The sequence below is a fragment of the Kogia breviceps genome, chromosome 14 (assembly GCF_026419965.1).
Source record: "Kogia breviceps isolate mKogBre1 chromosome 14, mKogBre1 haplotype 1, whole genome shotgun sequence".
Taxonomy (NCBI): domain Eukaryota; kingdom Metazoa; phylum Chordata; class Mammalia; order Artiodactyla; family Physeteridae; genus Kogia; species Kogia breviceps.
This window is the reverse complement of record NC_081323.1, coordinates 832,458-849,919: the sequence shown is the minus strand read 5'-3', so window position 1 is coordinate 849,919 and position 17,462 is coordinate 832,458. Positions and strand designations below refer to the sequence as shown.

Here is a 17,462-nt window from a genome sequence, read left to right as displayed (position 1 = left end):
GTGTGGAGGCCTGAGTCCTGCCCACTGCCCCGTGGGCTCTGAGCACGGAGGTGGCCCACCAGCCTGCACGCTCCTTCCCGTCCTGCCCAGGCCCCAACCTGGACCAGAGCAGGGGTGGGTGCCCAGCACGGGGCGGGGCAGGAACCCACCCACACTGGCTAAAGGGCAGCTCAAGGGCAAAGGCGGCATCCAGAGGAGCCACCAAGATGGAGGAAGAGGTCTCTGTGGGCTCTCCGGACTGTCCGCACCAGGGAGAGGACCTCAGGCTCACTGTGGGCCTGAGTCCTGACCTCCCCAGACCAGCCACAGGCCCTGAGGGGTCACTGCAGCCTCTGAGCTTCAGTTTTCTCAGCAAGAGAAGCTCACAGGCCCTTCCAGTGTGGTCCTTACTGTGGCTGGTACAGAGAAGAGAAAACAGACATGGCCTCCATCCACAAATGCTCTGCCTGAGCCCTGCCTTGGCCTGACTCGAGCCCCCTCCCGAGCCCTGCCTGCGCTGGCCACTCTGCTGGCCCCTCGCCGTCCGCTGTCCTGCTGCAGCCGGGAGGCTGACCGCTTCTCCGTTCCTTGGCTGCTGGGCCTCCAGCTGGGCCCAGGGGCCAGCACAGGGTGGCAGGGCCGGGCCTGCCGGGGGGTCGCACTGCAGGAGGGTGGACAGACTCAGAGATGGGGCGGGGCAGAAGCCCCAGGCCGGGGCGGGGCGGGGGAGGCGGCAGGAGACCTGGGCCCAGCAGCCCAGAGCAGGGCGGGGGCCTCCCTGAAGCACAGGGCAGGCAGCGGGCCAGAGCCACACGCCGAAGCCCGCAGACGCCATCACTGTTGGATGGCGGTGGGAGAGAGTTACAGTCCCGGGGGACCTACCAAGTGTTTGGAAACCTGCCCCTCGCCAACGACCCCCTGAGCTCCCGCTACCCAGAGTGCGGGGTGTGAGGCCAGCGTTCTGGACAAGCCAGAAGGGTGCCCCTCACAAGCCCAGGGCTGGGGTCTGGGGGCCCTGGCGTGTGTCCCCACACCTCACGGCTGGCTGGGACTGTGCTCTGCTCCTCCCACGGGAGGGTGGGCCGATGACTGGAGGGTGCCCTTCACAAGAGGCCTGGCGCTGTCGGGTGGGTGAAAGCTCCCTGGCGACCTGGGCAGCACCTCGGACAGCTCCCTGCCCTGTGAGGAGCCCCTGCCCACCAGAGCTGGGCGCACCTTCTGGGGGTCCCCGCTTCCCCTCCTGCCCCTGGGGGTCCATCGGGATCTCTGACGGAGGAGCCAGGTTAAGCCAGCATCCCTGGGGAGGGCCTGACCCGGGGAAAAAAGCCACGCCCCCTCACCCTGGAGGCCACGTCTGGGGGTCCGAGGGCAGCGACCCCCTCGCCCCCAGATGCTCCTGTCCTGAAGCTGCCAGGCCTCTGACAGTCCACATTCTGGGGCCTCCCACAGGCCCATTTTTGGTTGCCTCGTTTCTCCACGCTCCTCGCCCAGTCCTAGTGAAAACCAGGTGCTCTTAGATGAGGTGGGGCCTTCAAAACGGGAGGAAACGGGGTTCTGAGCCCAGCTTCCCAGGATCGTCTTCCTTCAGAAGTGTGTGTTGGGACTTCCCTGGTGGCGCAGTGGTTAAGAAGCCGCCTGCCGATGCAGGGGACACGGGTTCGAGCCCTGGTCCAAGAAGATCCCACATGCCGCGGAGCAACTAAGCCCGGGCGCCACAACTACTGAGCCTGCGCTCTAGAGCCTGTTAGCCACAACTACTGAGCCCGTGCACCACAATTACTGAAGCCCGCATGCTTAGAGCTCGCGCTCTGCAACAAGAGAAGCCACCACAATGAGAAGCCTTCACGCTGCAACGAAAAGTAGCCCCCACTCGCAGCAACCAGAGAAAGAGAAAGGCTGCGCGCAGCAACAAAGACCCAACGCAGCCCAAAAAAAAGAAAAGGTGTGTTGTCATTAACACGTTACTTTACGAATGAAACACCTGCCGCATCCTCATCACCCCTAAACTCTCTCACACGGCCCCGGGGGCAGGGCCGTCACCGTCCGCATTTCTCAGCTGAGAACAGTGAGCCTCAGATTGGCTCAGGAGCCCTTGAAGAGGAGGCCCCAGGGGGTCTCACTGAGGCCTGTCGATTTCGGAACCCACTCTCCCGCCACGAGGCCGAGGCCGGGGCCTGCCTGTGCGTGACGCCAGCAGAGATGACCGAGACTGTCCCCAGAAGAACTCAGCCGGGTCCTGACCCACTCATGGAGGCTATGTCTCCCCCAAGGGGCCAAATTCCAGTGGGGCGGGGTAAGGAGCACTCAGGCGGCCGGGCTGGGGGCAGGGACAGGCCCCTGCAGGAAGGGCCCGGAAGGCGAACAGGTACCAGGAGAAGCCAACGCGAGGCTGGGGAGGAGGAAGAGGGCTCAGGGAGGGCAGGGTGGGTCTGGGAGCCCCTGGCAGCAGGGTCTGCCCAGGTCACCTGAAACAGGGGGCAGGCCCGGCGTCCTCACCTACCAGCACGGTCTCTCGCCCATTACGCCCAGGGAGGATTCCACTTTCAAGAACGATTTACAAGGGCTTCCCTGGTGGCTCAGTGGTTAAGAATCCGCCTGCCGATGCAGGGGACACGGGTTCAAGCCCTGGTCCGGGAAGATCCCACATGCATGGAGCAACTAGGCCCGTGCGCCACAACTACTGGGCCTGTGCCCTAGAGCCCGCAAGCCACAACTACTGAGCCTGCATGCCACAACTACTGAGCCCACGTGCCTAGAGCCCGTGTTCCGCAACAATAGAAGCCACCGCACCACAACGAAGAGTAGCCCCTGCTCACCACCACTAGAGAAAAGCCCGTGCACAGCAACAAAGACCCAAAGCGGCCAAACATAAACGTAAAAAAAAAAAAAAGAACGATTTACAAGAAAATATTTTTGAAAAAGCAAGTTCAGTGCGCCCTCATTCTCTCCATGCTGGCAGTGGTTTGGATTGTTTTCATTAACATTAGCCAGGCCCTGTCAGCAGGACGGGCCAGGGCCATCTCCGAGGGCAGAAACCCAGCCAGCTGAGGCATGTACCAGGGAGGGCCAATTCTCCCTGAGAGCGGCGTCCCCCAGAGACGGGGGTCTGGGTGCAGTGCGGGGAGGAGGCCTGGGGTACAGCCCACTCTGTCAGAGCCATGGGCTCAGGATCTGGGAGGACGGCGAGGGAGCGTGGTGAGAGCTGGGGGGTTGGGGACCAAGAGGGCTTCATCCGGATGGGCAGCCACGCAGGCCCCAGGCCTACCCCTCCATCCGCGTGGAGGACAGAGCACAGCTCCCCTCCCTGCCCTCTCCTCTCCACCTCTGACCTATTTTCAGGCATGCAGGGATCTTCCGAATAATTCCTCCTTTGCACAGCCAGTGGGGTAAAACCTCCGGGGCTGGCCTTGGGGCGGGGGTGGGGCAGCTCCACGGGGCAAGTGAAAATGGTCATCCAGGTTGGCCCCTGGAGGAGGCAGCGTCCAGGGGCAGGATAAGGGCCACCGGGGCCTCTTCTCTCTTTAAGACAAAGCACAGGAGTCTGAGTCAAAAGCCAACTGGAAGCCATAGGCACAAAGCCCACCAATGCAGCACCCAGGCAGCCTCCCAGAACACAGAGCCCAGAGAAGGGGATGGGTGCAGGCTGGAGGAGAAACATCAAATCTTAGCAGTCATTCACACCTTAGTGAGAATTACTGTCTAAGAAATTCCAAAGGAAGGTATAGGGAGAAAGCTTGGAAAAACAATGAAAAACAGAGCTGCACAAAGTGGTCCAAGCCTGCGCCACTCCACCCCTGGTCACCACCAGACCTCCCTCTCTCCAAGCAAGATCTGAGTGGAAACAACCATAAGTTAGGAAGCGAAACCCAATACCTGGTGTGAGCCTCTCATGCAGAAACCAGGAAAACCTGGTGTGGAGGGCCCTGCGGCCACCAGTCCACAAGCCTCAATGTCCCTGCACCACTGGGCCACCGAGACCCACCTGCTGCTCTTCCTGGCCTCGTTATCACCCCACCCACCCTTCTTATTTAAGTAGCTGTGTTTTAGAAAGAGCTTTAGAACTCCACTATTAGTGGAAAATCACTATCACTTGCCTCAAATAGATATTCACCCTGAAATGCACACAAAGCCAAAGAGCCTCCTGGACTCCACGCCTGCCCGTGGCCGGCTGAAGGCTCTGAGTGACGCGATAATGGGTGACCAGCACCAGCGGCCCCTCCGCCCCCTGCCCCGGATGCCAGGACACCCCTACCAAGTCAAGCCCAGGCCCCTTAGTGTGGGCCCCTGGCCTCCCTGTCCGGGCAGCCCTGTCCACCTGGCCCCCTGTTCCCCGCAGCATGCTCTGCCCTCCTCCCCGGGGAACACGGCCCAGGCTCAGGGTCTGTCCCCTGCCTCCAGCCCCTGCAGCACACCCCCTCCCCCGACCTTCACCACCCCTGTGAACCCTGGGCTCTCGTGTCCCACCCACCCCCGCCCCCACCCACGGTATGCACTGGTCGGAGAGGAGGGTCTCGGGACCATGGCTTGTCCTCTCCTCCCTCCCCTCCTCCCCCTCCCCTCCGGAGGCCTGGCAGGAGGTTCCACCTGTTCCTCCCAGCAGGGGACACTCCCTCTCACAGGCACAGGCAGCCCTGAAGAGGACGGAGGAAAGAGCTCCTGTCCCTAAGCGCCCCTCCGAGGACCCCCGTTCCTGCTGGAATCACTCAGGAGGAGGAGATGGGGGGCGGGGGTAGGAAGGGAAAGGGAGCCAGAGGCACTCAGAGGTGGAGGGAACAGAGGCGGCGGGGGGGCAGGAGGGAGGAGAAATGGGGGGAGTCGGGGAGACACACAGACTGTGGACCAAAGGGGAAGAATCCACCCGGAGGCCGAAGTACAGCGACTAGAGAGACCCAGGTGAGGGCAGAGACCTGGGCCCAAGGCAGGAGCGCCCACCAGGAGGCCACTCTGGCCCCTCCCGTGGCCGAGGCTGCCAGAGGCCCGGTTCTGGCCCTGCGGCCAGCCGAGGAGGGTCCTGCGGCTCCCATCCGAGTCAAGCCATTGCAGTCTTCTGGAATCCCAGTCTGGGCCGGCTCTGGCTCCCGTGCTGCCGGGGTGGACCCCTTGCCGGGGCCTCTCTCGGAGCCGAGGGAGAAGGGGGCACACGGGGGTCTGGGGCAGGGCTGCCACCCTCGCCTCTGTGACGGGGGAGGAGGCCTTGGTGGGGGCAGGGCTGCTCCTCCCACCAGCTGTAAGCGGAAGAGGCAGGGGTGCAGCAGAGCCCCATCAGTGCAGACTTGGGATAAAGAGCCTTGGCCCTGGGCCAGGCGGACCTCACCGCACCTTCACCCTGCCTGGCTGAGGAGACAGCCAGCTGTGGCAGGGGTCCCACGGAGGGAGACACCAGGGCCAAAGGGGTCCCTGCCCCCAGCTCTGCAAAGCCCAGGTTCCAGAAGGAAAGTTCCTCTAAGTGGACATCCTAGCCCAAGGGGTCCTGCATGCCTGGGTGGGCTGGGCCCCTGCAGCTGAGCAGGAGGGGCTCAGGGCTGTTAAGGGGGACTCTGCAGGCCCTGGAGGAACTCCAGGGAGACCGGCCCCTAGGCCTGCCCCTGGCCCAGCCTCCTCTGTGCTTTCTGGAGGGCAGCGGTGGGGGCAAGTCCTCGCCCTCTCCTTCCCAGGGGTAATTTGCCGGCACTGGACCCCTAGGCAGGGCAAGTGGGGGGCCAGGCTGGGTCCCCTCCCCACAACATGCCCTCTGGGACCCGGGCTGGGCCTGGGGGCAACGGGGGCTGCTCCACTGCCGGGATGTGGGCCTGGGGAGCGTGGGGAACAAAAGGCCTGTGCCCGCCACTGGCCCGGCATCCGGGAGCCCCTCACACCAGGCCCTGTCTGGGCCTCTGCGCTCCCTGACTGCCCAGGCGCGCCATTTCCCTTGCCCCCTGGTGAACACCTGGCAGCGTCCCGGCCCGAGGACCCGCAGGAGAGCTGCACCTCTGGGCCTGTTGGGTCCCCGCCCACCAGTCCTTCCTTGCGGGGCTGGGCTAGCTGGGGCCAGGGAGGAGGGAGAAGGCGATGGGAACTTGGGAGAGGGGCTGCAGCCTCATCTCCATGCCGGCCCCCGAGCGCCCCGCCCACCGTGCGCCCGGCCGGCTCACAATCACAGCCTTTGTGGTGGCCTCGCTCTCCCCCTCGCCCTGCCCCCGCCCTCCGCACTCAGGCATGGCGGGTGTCCCAACCCCCCCCCACTTCAAAGGGTGAGGGGAGGAACTCCTCCCGTCAGGCGCCCTCCAAATCTAAGCCAAGAGACAGGAACAGAGACCCAGCCTCCCTCCCCCCAGTCATCCAGGGAGAAGCCATAGGTCGGTGTCCTCGGAGCACGTGGGAGCGGAAGAGGCCCAGAAGGGTCCCAGCTGGGTTGGGTGGAGCCCCTCCTCCCCTGGTATCAGGCACCTGCTCTGTCAGTGTCTGAGCTGTGGGAGGAATGGAGGGAATGGGCAGGACCCGGGCGCTTTCCTCGGGGGATGTGGGGTGGGGGACCTGGGCCTCGCTGCAGGAGCAGGTCTGCGCCTGGGGGCCTCTGACGTCCCTGGACCAGCCAAGCTGGAGCTTGGAAGCTGTGGACCTTTTTGAGGGGACAGGGGACCCAGCGCAGGGCTTGCCTTGGAGCCCTGTGCCCGTGCCAGCAAACGGCTCCCCGTCCCTTGGGCTGAAGCTCCCGGCTCCGCCGCTCCCAGGCTACATCTGCCCTGAAGGCCCCTGCCACTGGCCTCCGGCCTCTCCCCACTCCCTTCAGGTCCCAAGACCCCGTCCTCCATTCCTCCCCCACCTTGGAGAGAGGACAGGGTCAAGGGTCAAGAGGCCAAGAGCCAGCGGTTGCCAGATGTGCCGTGGCCCCTCCTCTTTCTAGAGGAGTGACGGGTCTCGCACCCAGGAGGGCGGGCAGCGCGATGTGACGAGGAGGCAGGAGCGGAAAGGGCGGGGGCTCAGCTCCGGCTTCTGTGGATTTGCTTAATCCCACGCTACTCACAGGCTTTCACGGTGGCGGAGGGGAGGGGAGAGGAGGAGCAAGGGGGTCTCGGCCGCAACCCTCCCTCCCTCCGTCCCACCCCCGCCCCGCGAAGCCACCTGACCCATCTCTAAGTTGCCCGCGGCCCAGGCTCGCGGGGCCTTTGTGCGTGTGTGCGGAGGCGGCCGCCCAGAACCCGGAGCCCTGAGCCAACGGCCGCGCCACCTCCCTGCGCCCTCCGCTCGGAGCCGGGGAGCCCCTGCCCCCATCCGTGGAGCTGGCAAATAAATGAATCCACAGACACAAACTCTCAGTGTGCTGGGTGGCAGCGGCGGCGTGGGCAGCGGCGGAGAGAAGGTTCGGGTGCAACTGGGCTGGGGTTTGGTGAGGCTGGGCCGGGGCCCGAGGAGCCGAAGGGAGCACACACCCAAGTGGGGGCCTGGCAGCAGGAAGTTGACTTTTATGGAATCTTCAAAGGATTCAGGGCCCCCAAGAAGGTCCCCACCGGGCTGGCACAGAAGGGCGGGTAGGGCAGAGGCTGCAGGTGGTCTCTTTTTCCCACCCAGCACCCACCCCCAGGCCCAGGGAGGTCCTTCCTCCCGAGGGCCGGAGCTCGCTGGGAATGGAGGGAGGGGCGAGCCTCGGGCCCTGTGGGGACTCAGGATCTCAAGAGCAAACGCCGAAGGCTGTCCTGGGGGTGCGCAAAAAGCCGGTCTCATCCAAGGTGAGGAGGGGGCAACCCCCACCTGACCCACCTGGGGAGAGATCTGCTCAGCAGGGAGGGGAGCAGGCCTGCAGGGGCGGGGTCCTCCCCTGGCCCTGGGTGGGGCCCGGCCGGTACGAAAGGGGATCCGAAGAAAGATTTGGGGTCTGTAAACCTGAGGAGCCCTTCCCCAATGAATGCAGACAAGCTCCAGAGAGCTGGAAGCCAGAGCCGTCCTGGACCTGTCCATGAAGCCAAGGGTGGGGGACAGGCATGGGCCGCGACCCTTCGAGGGTGAGGACAGGAGCGGGACCAGAAAAGTCCAGAGGCGAGGCAGGAGAAGAGAGACTGGGGTTCAGGGTTCGGTTTCAACACCATGGACAGCGGCCCCCGCCTCTGTGGGGACCCGCCCCAGTCGCATGAGAGGCTGCGGGCAAACTGCCAGCTGGACCGCCTGCCCCGCCCTCCACCCCACCAGCTAGCATCAGGCCTGGGCCCCGCTGTGGCTGTGAACCCGGCAGGCTTGGGATCTTACTGGGCGCTGGGCTGGGGGAGGTGAGGTTCAGCTTCCCTGTAGACGAGCAGGGGTTTTTCGCACCCCGTGCAAGGGAGAAGGGCCGCTCCTGACACCCGCAAAGGGCAAGGAACTGCAGCTGGAAAGCATCCTAGAGAGGGCGGTCCTGGTGGGTTGAGGACCCACGGGGGTTGAGGGCAGAGCCTCTCCGAGTGCCACCCCCTTCCCAGTCGGCTTCGCTTCCCCAGGGCTCCCGCAGTGCTGGAGTGGGTCCAGAGGGAGGAACAGGACCGTATTCGCAAGGGGGGGGGGGTCAGCGGGGCCTGCTCTGAGGGCAGATGGCGCAGGGGCTGGGTGGGCCCGGAGGGAAGGAGAGGGGACAGGCCTGGTGGCCCGGCCCACACGGGAGCAAAGGCCCGCGGGGGAGGCCTGAGGTGGTCTGGCTTAGGGAAGCCACTGGTCCTTGGCCCTGGTGGGCCTCCTCGGTCTCAGCCTTCAGAAGGACTCCAAGGAGAGGGCCGAGTCCGAGTGAGGCCGCAGGCCAGGATGGGAACACCCACCTCAGTCAGGACACAGTGAGAGGCGCGCTCTTCGATGGGGGCGGCTACCTCCATCCTCCAGACAACCACCCAGTGGGCCGCGGCAAGTCCCCTTCCTTCCTCTGGGGGCTGGAGGGGCTGGGAGAGTGACGGCGCGGAGCAGGACGGGGAGCGGGTGACGGGGAGAGAACTGCGGGCTCGAACCCGCGGCGCAGGCCGAGTGCGGGGGCGCGTCTGCCGGTGAGACTAGGCTGCGTGCAGCTGAGGCGTGGCTGGCTGGTGGGTGTCAGGGTGCGCTCAGAGGGACTGCGGCCGGTGGGCTGCAGGAGGAGCGTTCGCGTGGGTGCAGGAGGGGCGTGGGAGGGGTTGGCGTGTGTGTGTGAGAGGGGCGTTCCCGGGGGCAGACGTGTGGCCTTGGGGCGCCAGGGACGGTCGAGGGCGCTCGAGGGCAGCGTCCGTGTGAGCGGAGGAGCGCGCGGGGAGCGACGCGGCGAGTGTCCGCGGGAGGCACCGGGCGCGCAGTGCGTGTGTGCGCGTGTGCGCGGCGCGCGTGCCCCCGCAGTTCTCAAGGACACCTCGCGGAGGCGGCGGCGGAGCCGGTGTCCGGGTGACGTCACCGCGCGCCCCAGTGATAATCGCCCGGTGCCCGAGCCGGGCGCGGATACGCGCGGAGGCGGCGGCGGCGGCGGCGGCGGCGGCGGCGGCGGGCGGGGGACAGTCGCTCCCGGGCCGGCGCCGGCGAGCAGGAGCTGGGCGCCCGCTGCGCTGAGCCCGCGGACAGTCGGCTCGCAACCGGCCCGCGGCGTTCGGGGACTTACTCGGCTCCTTTTGCGGCGTCCCCGCGCCCTCCTCCGCCCCGGGCAGCGGCGCGCGGGGGCCCGAGGAGGAGGCGGAGGAGGAGGCGACGGCTGCAGCTCCCGCCCTGGACGGGTAACTGTGCTCGGGGCCCGGGCGGGGCGGGTCCCGCGAGCGGCTTCTCCGGGTCTTCCCGGCTTTCTCTCCACCAACAGCTCTCGCGGTTCCTGGCGCGTGGGCAGGGTGAGCTCTCTGGGCTGTAAAAAGAGACTGGCTTTCATTTCTGAGCATCGAGATTCTTTTTTTTAACCGCTTTCGTAGCGCGCTCGCGGGTCGGGCCGGGGAGGGGGGTACAGCGGGGGAGGCAGCTGCGGAGAAGCTCGCGCTGCGCTGTCGGAGCGGGCTCCGCGCCTCTCGGCGGCCCGCGGCAGGCGGCCGGGCGCGCACACGCTCGCTCACCCCTCGCCTCCAGCGCCTCCTCGCCGCGATTCCTCGGTGTGCCAGGTTCCGCCCGAGGGGCTTGCTTGGGCCCCCTCCCCTCTGCGGAAGGGGAAGAAGAGTGGGCTCTTCAGAGTTGGGGGCGGATCCGGGCTGGAGTCCGAGGAGAAACCGTCGGCGTGGCGCAGCGCCCCCGCCCCGCGCGCCCCATGGCGAAGACGCCGGAGTGTTCGCGCCCTTCGGGCGAGGATCCCACGCGAGCCGGAGCCGCTGCCCCGAGCCCGGCCCGGCCGCCCGCCGCCCGCCGCAGCCCTGAGGGCCCCTCTGCGTGTTCACAGCGGACCTTGATTTAATGTCTATACAATTAAGGCACGCGGTGAATGCCAAGAGAGGCGCCTCTGCCGCTCCTTTCTCATGGAAATGGCCCGCGAGCCCGGCCGGCGCGGTGCCCCTCCCGCGGGAGGAAGGCGAGCCGGCCCCCGGCGGCCCCTCGCGCCGCTGACAAATCCGGCGAACAATGCGCCCGCCCAGAGGGCGGCCCAGCTGCCGGGCCGGGGACCTGGCCGCGGGACACAAAGGGACCCGCACGCCGCGGGCGCCGCGGGGCGGGTGGGGGCGACCGCGGGGGATGCCTGCGGCCCGGACGAGGCTGCGGCCACGTGTGTCCACAGCACGGAGCGCCCAGAGGGCGGCGGGGACTGGGAGACAAAGGGAGGGTCCGCGGGGGGCGCCGGCGGCGGTGGGGGGGTACGCCTTGCGCCGGGGAGTTGGACGCCGCGCGAGCTGGGTTTAGGGAAGTCGGGCCACCCGGCGGGCAGGTCGGAGCGCTGTCCGTGGTGCTGGCGGTGGGTGGCCCCATGGGACAGGAGCTCCGCGAGTGCGGGGCCAACAATGTCCCGAGGGCCACTCGCCCCAACCGCGGTGCGCTGGGCAGTTGCCATGGCTACGACGGAGTGGGTGGGGTAAGGCCTGAGGTCACTGCAAAGTCTGTCCTTCCTCAGTCCTCTGGGCCGCGGGGTGGGGGTGGCCGTCTCTGAGCTCCTGGAACTGCCCCTGTGCCTCGAGGACAAGGGTCAGAATGGGGAGGGGCCGCGTTTACACCCAGGGCTAGGGTCCACACGAGGGCAGGTGGATGTGCCCGACCACATCGCGCCGCAGCCCTCCTGTGGACTATGCAGGACCGAGGCACGTGAGGCTCCGCAGCCCGCAGCCCGGGGGAGAACGCAGATCCCTCCCCATCGTCTGCAGCCGCAGTGACACCCACTCAGGTTTGCTGCAGGCATTTTTTTTCTGTCCTCGGAGCCAGCGCCACCTGCTGGCACCCAGGCCGGCACTCCCCCCGGGCTCCTTCTGTCCCCCTCTCACCCCCCGGGCTCCACCCCCCCATCCCGACAGCATCTTGGGTCACCCTTGGGGCAGTCGGGCCTCTCTGACCAGGTCAGTGTGCCCTGCTTCCCCTCCAGCAAGCCCCCCGTCCTGACTGCAGCTGCATCCTTTCCTCTTAACTGGGATGAGGATGAGCCCCTCTGGCCAGGCTCCAAGCCTGGGCAGGGGCCTTGGTCTCCCTTATTCTCCCAGCCCCCGGGCCCCAGGCAGGGAGCAGAAAATCAGCACAAAAGGAACCACTTGGGTTTCCGGTTGTGGGCCCTCAATGCCCACCCCCTACTGCAGCTGCAGGGCAAGGGCACCTGCCTCTCCCTCCCCCTCAGCTCAGCCCTCCAACCCCTCCCTGGGACGTGGGCTGCAGGCACAAGCAGAAGCCAAGGGCCTCCATCTGCCACCCCACCCCACATCGGGGTCACTGCAGAGCCCGAGGACAGAGTCCTCCAATCTCCTGCCCCCTGGAGGACAGGGAAGGCCAGAGAGCCGCAGCCCGACCATGGTGCAGCAAGGCTGGCCCCTTCTCCTTCCTTCCCCTGAGGGGGTGCAAACAGCACCCCCGGGGCACCTCTGGTCAAGGGGGCAGGAGGAGCCCGGCAGGGGCCCCAGGGTCACTCTGGGCAGCCCTGGGTCTGGGTGTCCCCACTGGGTGTGGAAGGAGGGTGGCCCTTGTCCTGTCTGAGCTTTCTCCAGGGGCTGGACCAGAAGCATGGATCTTCTCTCCAAGGGGAGGGGGCCTCTGCACCCTGGCTCTCTGGACCAGGAATGGGGCTGGGCTCTGTGTTTGTCCACCTCCCTTCCTGGGGACTTGGCTCCTGACTGGAATGGACCTTCCAAGTGGATAACCAGGCGGGGGTTGGGGGACACCTAGGGTGGAGGAACAGCCCTCAGCATGTTCCCCAGGCTGGTCAGTCTCCAGTGGGGTCCCTGGGAAGAAGCTGGGGGCTCTTCCCCCCTAGAACCCCCCCGCCCAAAGGAGGCCTGAGGTCACAGTCCACCTAAGCCCCAGTTCCAACCAGCAGCTCCACGGTGCTGCGGGGTTCTCAGGGTCTCCACTGGGCTGGCGCCGCCGGGGCTGGGCTACAGCTGGATGACAGCCGCAGTGCAGAGAGGGCCACGTGCCACAGGACAGAGTCCAGACCTCAGGGCTGAGCCCAAACCTGTACCCTGCATCCACCAGAGCCCCGCATGTCCGCGCTCGACCTCCCTCCTCACATGCCCGCACACGGACCCCCGACCCCACTCCCAGGGAGGGGCTGGGCCCCCACAGGTCCTGGCCCACAGGACACTCCCTGTGGAGGTGCCACGGAGTCATCCTGGGGACCGCAAGCTCGGGTGAGCGCTCAGCACATGCCCCGAGATGGGGCTGGGTACCAAGCTGGGGGCCAGCCCAGGGCTCTCCAGCAGGGAGCACCCCCAGTGCGGGGCCAGGGTGGGGGGCACCAGCAGACGGCAAGGGGACCCCCAGGCCTGCCCAAGGAGCCAGCTCTGCGGAGAGAACTCTGCTCTGAGTAAAACCGAATAAACAGCAAGGCAGGTGCCACCTGCCTACAACCTCCTCCAAACGCTCCCGGAGGCCCCAGCACTGCCCAATCCACCCGATGCGCGGCAGCAGTCAGCTCAGGCCAGGACAGGCCCCGCCGCGTGACCCTGCCTCTTGGGCAGGGCACCCTCAGAAGGGGTGGAAGTGGTAAAGTGCGGCTCCACCACCTTGCCAGTGGGGAGAGGGGATGGTGAGGGGTCTGCCTCTCTGTCGGGTCCCCATCCCAGTGGGACTAAGAAGGTGGTGGGGTCTTCTCACGCACAGCCCCAGCCTCACCCCCTCCACACCCCGCGGGGCTGCAAAGCACAGGTCGCGGAATGGGGGAGCCAGAGCCCCTGCACTCGGCCCACCTCCCTCCTCAGCTTCATGTCCCGTTTCTCTGCACAAAGAGCACGCACGGAACACGCGCATCTCCCAGGGGTAAACGAGACAGGCCGCCGTGGGGAAACCTAGGCTCCACTGACCCCCCAGCCCGGAGCTGGGGCCACGTTTTGGGGGGAACACGGCTAGGTACCTCCCACCCCACCAACATTCCTACAGCCGTCCTTGTCCCCACACCGGGACACGCGCAGGCTGCCTGGCTCCCTCGTGGGCGTCAGGAGCCCAGACGAGAATGGTCACAGAGATGGGCACACATTCGCCCTCCCCAACTCCACTCCTCACCCCAGCTGGCCGGCTGGTCCCCAAACACTCACCACCCAGGGAGCTTGCAGGAGGGAGGCCGGGGCAGGAATCACCCCCGTGCTGGGGAACAAAAGCCAGAAATGATTCTGATGAGGCCCCTCTACAAGCCATTTCTTCAGAGACTCTGATGGGTGTGAGGACGGCTGAGCCCTGTCCCCATGGCCAGGGATGCAAAACTGAGGGAGATGGAAACGCACAGCCCCTCTGACAGATAACAGGACTCTGCTTACAGGGGCTCCAGGCCCCATCTCAGGTCCTCAGCCCCATTCAGCAGGTCCTTTCAGGCTGCCCTAAAATGCCTGTGGGCTCCCTGATTCCCCACCCCAGGGTCACCACCTGGTGCGGGACACCACTCTGGCCCCAGAGTCCAGCAGATTTAGCATTCCAGCCTCGCCGGGAGCCCCAGATACTCGGGGAGGGCACCTGGGGTGTGACCACCCTGTACCCTCCTGTTGAGAGCCCCAAGCTGGGACCAAGACCCGTGACCAGCCCTGGGGAAGTCCGGTCCTGTGAGCAGTGTGCACCCCCCAGGCATGGTGACCAGCAAGACCAGGCTTCGGACACTCCCAGCCCCAGGCCATGCCCTGCTGCAGCTCAGGAAGCACAGAGGGCCGACGCTCCGCAGTGGGCATCGTCTCTGCAGGTCAGGTGGGCTGCTCCACAAAGCACACACAGAGTTCTCCACTTGTACACCAGGGTAGACCGGGGTCTGCTCCTGGCCCCCTGCAGGTGCTGGCACTCGCCACATGAGGGCACCTCAGAGCCACTGCAGGATTCTGCTCTGGGGGGGGCGGGGGTGGGGGGAACCTGGATAGTCTTCATTCATTGAACAAACATTTCTGAGCCCGTTGTAGGGACCAGGCCACAAGTGCCGCCAAGGTCTGGGGTGGGACCCTGATGGGCAGAAAGGGAACCTGGCTGGAACTGAGTCAGAAACGGAGCAGGAGCCTCTTGTAAACAGAAGGCAGGAAGGTGGGCCCCCTCCGCCATTGGTCATGACCAGTCTCAGGCCTCACCAAATTCTTTCACCTCTCTGTGCCTCGGTTTCCGCATCTGTGGCTGAAGAGTGAGCTCAGACACATTCACTCAGTTAATGTGATCATCACCAGCATCACCTCCATCATCATCACCATCATCACCTTCTCAATCACAATCGCCATCATCACCACCATCATCACCACCACCATCATCACCACCATCATCACCACCATCACCATCACCACCATCATCATCACCATCATCACCACCATCACCACCACCATCACCACCACCATCACCATCATCACCACCATCACCATCACCACCATCATCACCATCATCACCATCACCATCACCACCATCACCATCACCACCATCATCACCACCATCACCACCACCATCACCATCATCACCACCATCACCATCACCACCATCATCACCATCATCATCACCATCACCATCACCATCACCACCATCACCACCATCATCACCACCATCACCATCACCATCATCACCACCATCATCACCACCATTGTCACCATCACCATCACCACCATCATCACCATCATCACCATCACCATCATAACCACCATCTCCATCACGACCATCACCATCATCATCGTCACCACTATCATCACCATCACAATCACCATCATCACCACCACCACCAACATCATCATCATCACCTTCACAATCACAATCGCCATCATCACCACCATCACCATCACAAACACCATTACCATCACCATCACCACCATCACCACCATCATCACCATCACAAACACTATCACCATCACCATCATCACCACCATCACCATCACCACCACCATCATCACCATTGTCATCTCCACTATTATCATCATCAATATCAGCAATGGCAGCACCATCATTACCATCATGGACCTCACAGGATGAGGTCACTAAACTCCCTCTGGCTTGTCCTGTTTTCAGTCCTTTGAAGCAGTGGGGGTGGGCAAGCAGAATGAAGAGGATGCAGACCCACTGAAACTGTGGCCACCCACAGGTCACTCAAAAGACCCATGTGCTCCTAGGAGGGTGTCCACATACTGCGGACTCAGGAAAGGCGTTGATGGGGTGAGGCGAACAGCTGAGAGTTGAGTGGTAAAGTGTGGGGCTCTCAGTGACAGCTGGGTATGACGCTCAGGTCTCCGACCCCACATATGACAGCTCTCACCAGGCCATGGAGGCCTCCGCCATCACTGCCCAGTCAGCCCTAGACCCAGCTGACCCTTGGACAGTCTCCAGTGTCCTTTCCCCACCATCCTTCAAAAAGTCAGGGAAGGGGACTTCCCTGATGGTTCAGTGGTAAAGAATCTGCTTCCAACGCAGGGGACGCAGGTTTGATCCCTGGTCAGGGAACTAAGATCCCACAAGCCACGGGGCAAGTAAGCCCGCGCACCACAAGTAGAGAGCCCACGCGCCCTGGAGCCTGCGTGCCACCACTAGAGAGGGAAGAAAAACCCTCATGCCACAACTAGAGAGAAGCCCGCACGCTACAACTAAGACCCAACGCAGCCAAAAAAAAATAAAGAAAAACAAAATGTCAGGGGAGACCCTTCCTGGCATCCGAATCGCATCGCCCAACCACTGTGCACCCAGAGAAGCACAGACCCCCCAGAGGCCCGCAGCCCTGCCTCCTGGTTTGGAAGGCACGGTGGCCATCTCCCTCAGAGCCCACTTGTACAAAGTTCGGAGATGACGCCCCGAGAGCCCACAGAAGGCTCCTTCCCAGATAAACCCCTTTCCCCACATGCAGAGCACCTACGCCTAGATGGAGGGTCAGGTAGGATTCCTCCCAAGGGGCCCTTGCCCGTCTTGAGCCATTATCATCTGTACACCTAACTGTCAGCGTTACGGGGCCCGTGTGTAAGTGTGTGTGGATTTGTATGTGTTCGTGTATGTTTGTGTGTAACGGGTTACATACGTGCACACCATCGGGCATGCGTGTTCGCTCACGCGCACATCTGTGTTTGTATGTATGTTACTGTGCGTGGGCGTGCTCGCGTGTGTGCTCGCGTGTGTGTGCGCGCGCAGAGCACAGAGGGCAGCTCGAGGGCTGGGAAGAGGCAGGGCCTTTTGGACTCCCAGCTGCTCTAACTGGAAAACCCTCCCCCACCCCTCCCCAAATAGCCCTTCAGGCCTCAGCTCCATCCTGACTGCCCCAAGGGCAGGCGTCCCAGGGCACAGGCATTCCAGGCGGTCATTTCCTCATTCCCCCCACCGCCTGAAGCTGGGGGTCCCTGACCGGCAGCCAGACAGGTTGGGAACAGGACCCATCCCGTGGCCCAGGGCTGCCGAAGGTCTGTCCACCTTCCTCTCCAGCCACGCCCCACCCCATCCTGGCGCCCGCCAGGCCACGCCCCTCCACAGCCAGTGGCAGAAGAACTGTGACCCAAGGCGAGAGCGAAGCCAGCTCCGTGCCGTCCCCTCCTGGGACCCCCGGCCACCAGGTACGGGGTGGATCGGGCCAGCCCCGAGCTTCGCTTCCGTCACACTGCCCAAGAGCAAGGCACCAGCGGGGACGGTCCGAGGAAGGCCGGGCGGGGCAGTGTGTCTTCTGGTAGCACCCACATTTACCCCCCACCAACCCACCAGTGCCCCCGCCTCCTGTGCAGCGGGGACCCCTCATTTGGTCCACACCAGCCTCTTCCGTCTGCCAGCCTGCTCGCCCTCTGAATGTGCTCTATGACCCCCGGGGGCCTCATCCCCCTGCGGGCCCAGGGGCCCACTGTGGCAGGGACTGTGTCAACAAGCCCTGTCCCTTTGAAAGAGTCCCGTGACCAGAGCTCCAAAGGCTGACCGAGTTCCAGGTTCCAGTGACTACAGGGCCTGGGGACGGTGGGAGGCCCTGGGGACCTGCCCGAAGGGACACGTCCACTCCACGCGGTGACGGGCTTCAGGTGCCT

At 64.7% G+C, this 17,462-nt stretch overlaps 1 long non-coding RNA gene across 4 annotated transcripts in view; it reads right to left on the bottom strand.

Moving 5' to 3' along the window:
* Positions 1-10,116, bottom strand: part of LOC136792467 (uncharacterized) — a 56,283-nt gene extending 46,167 nt beyond the window's left edge. The window contains exons 1-2 of one of the 4 annotated variants that reach the window (XR_010836286.1): positions 9,972-10,116; positions 9,536-9,769 (exon numbers count right to left, since the gene is read on the bottom strand). This is a non-coding gene — a long non-coding RNA (uncharacterized lncRNA). Of the gene's footprint in view, positions 1-9,535; positions 9,911-9,971 lie in introns of those variants that run through there. The other 3 variants (XR_010836287.1, XR_010836288.1, XR_010836285.1) reach the window with 3 other exon arrangements.
* Positions 10,117-17,462: the final 7,346 nt, after the last annotated feature.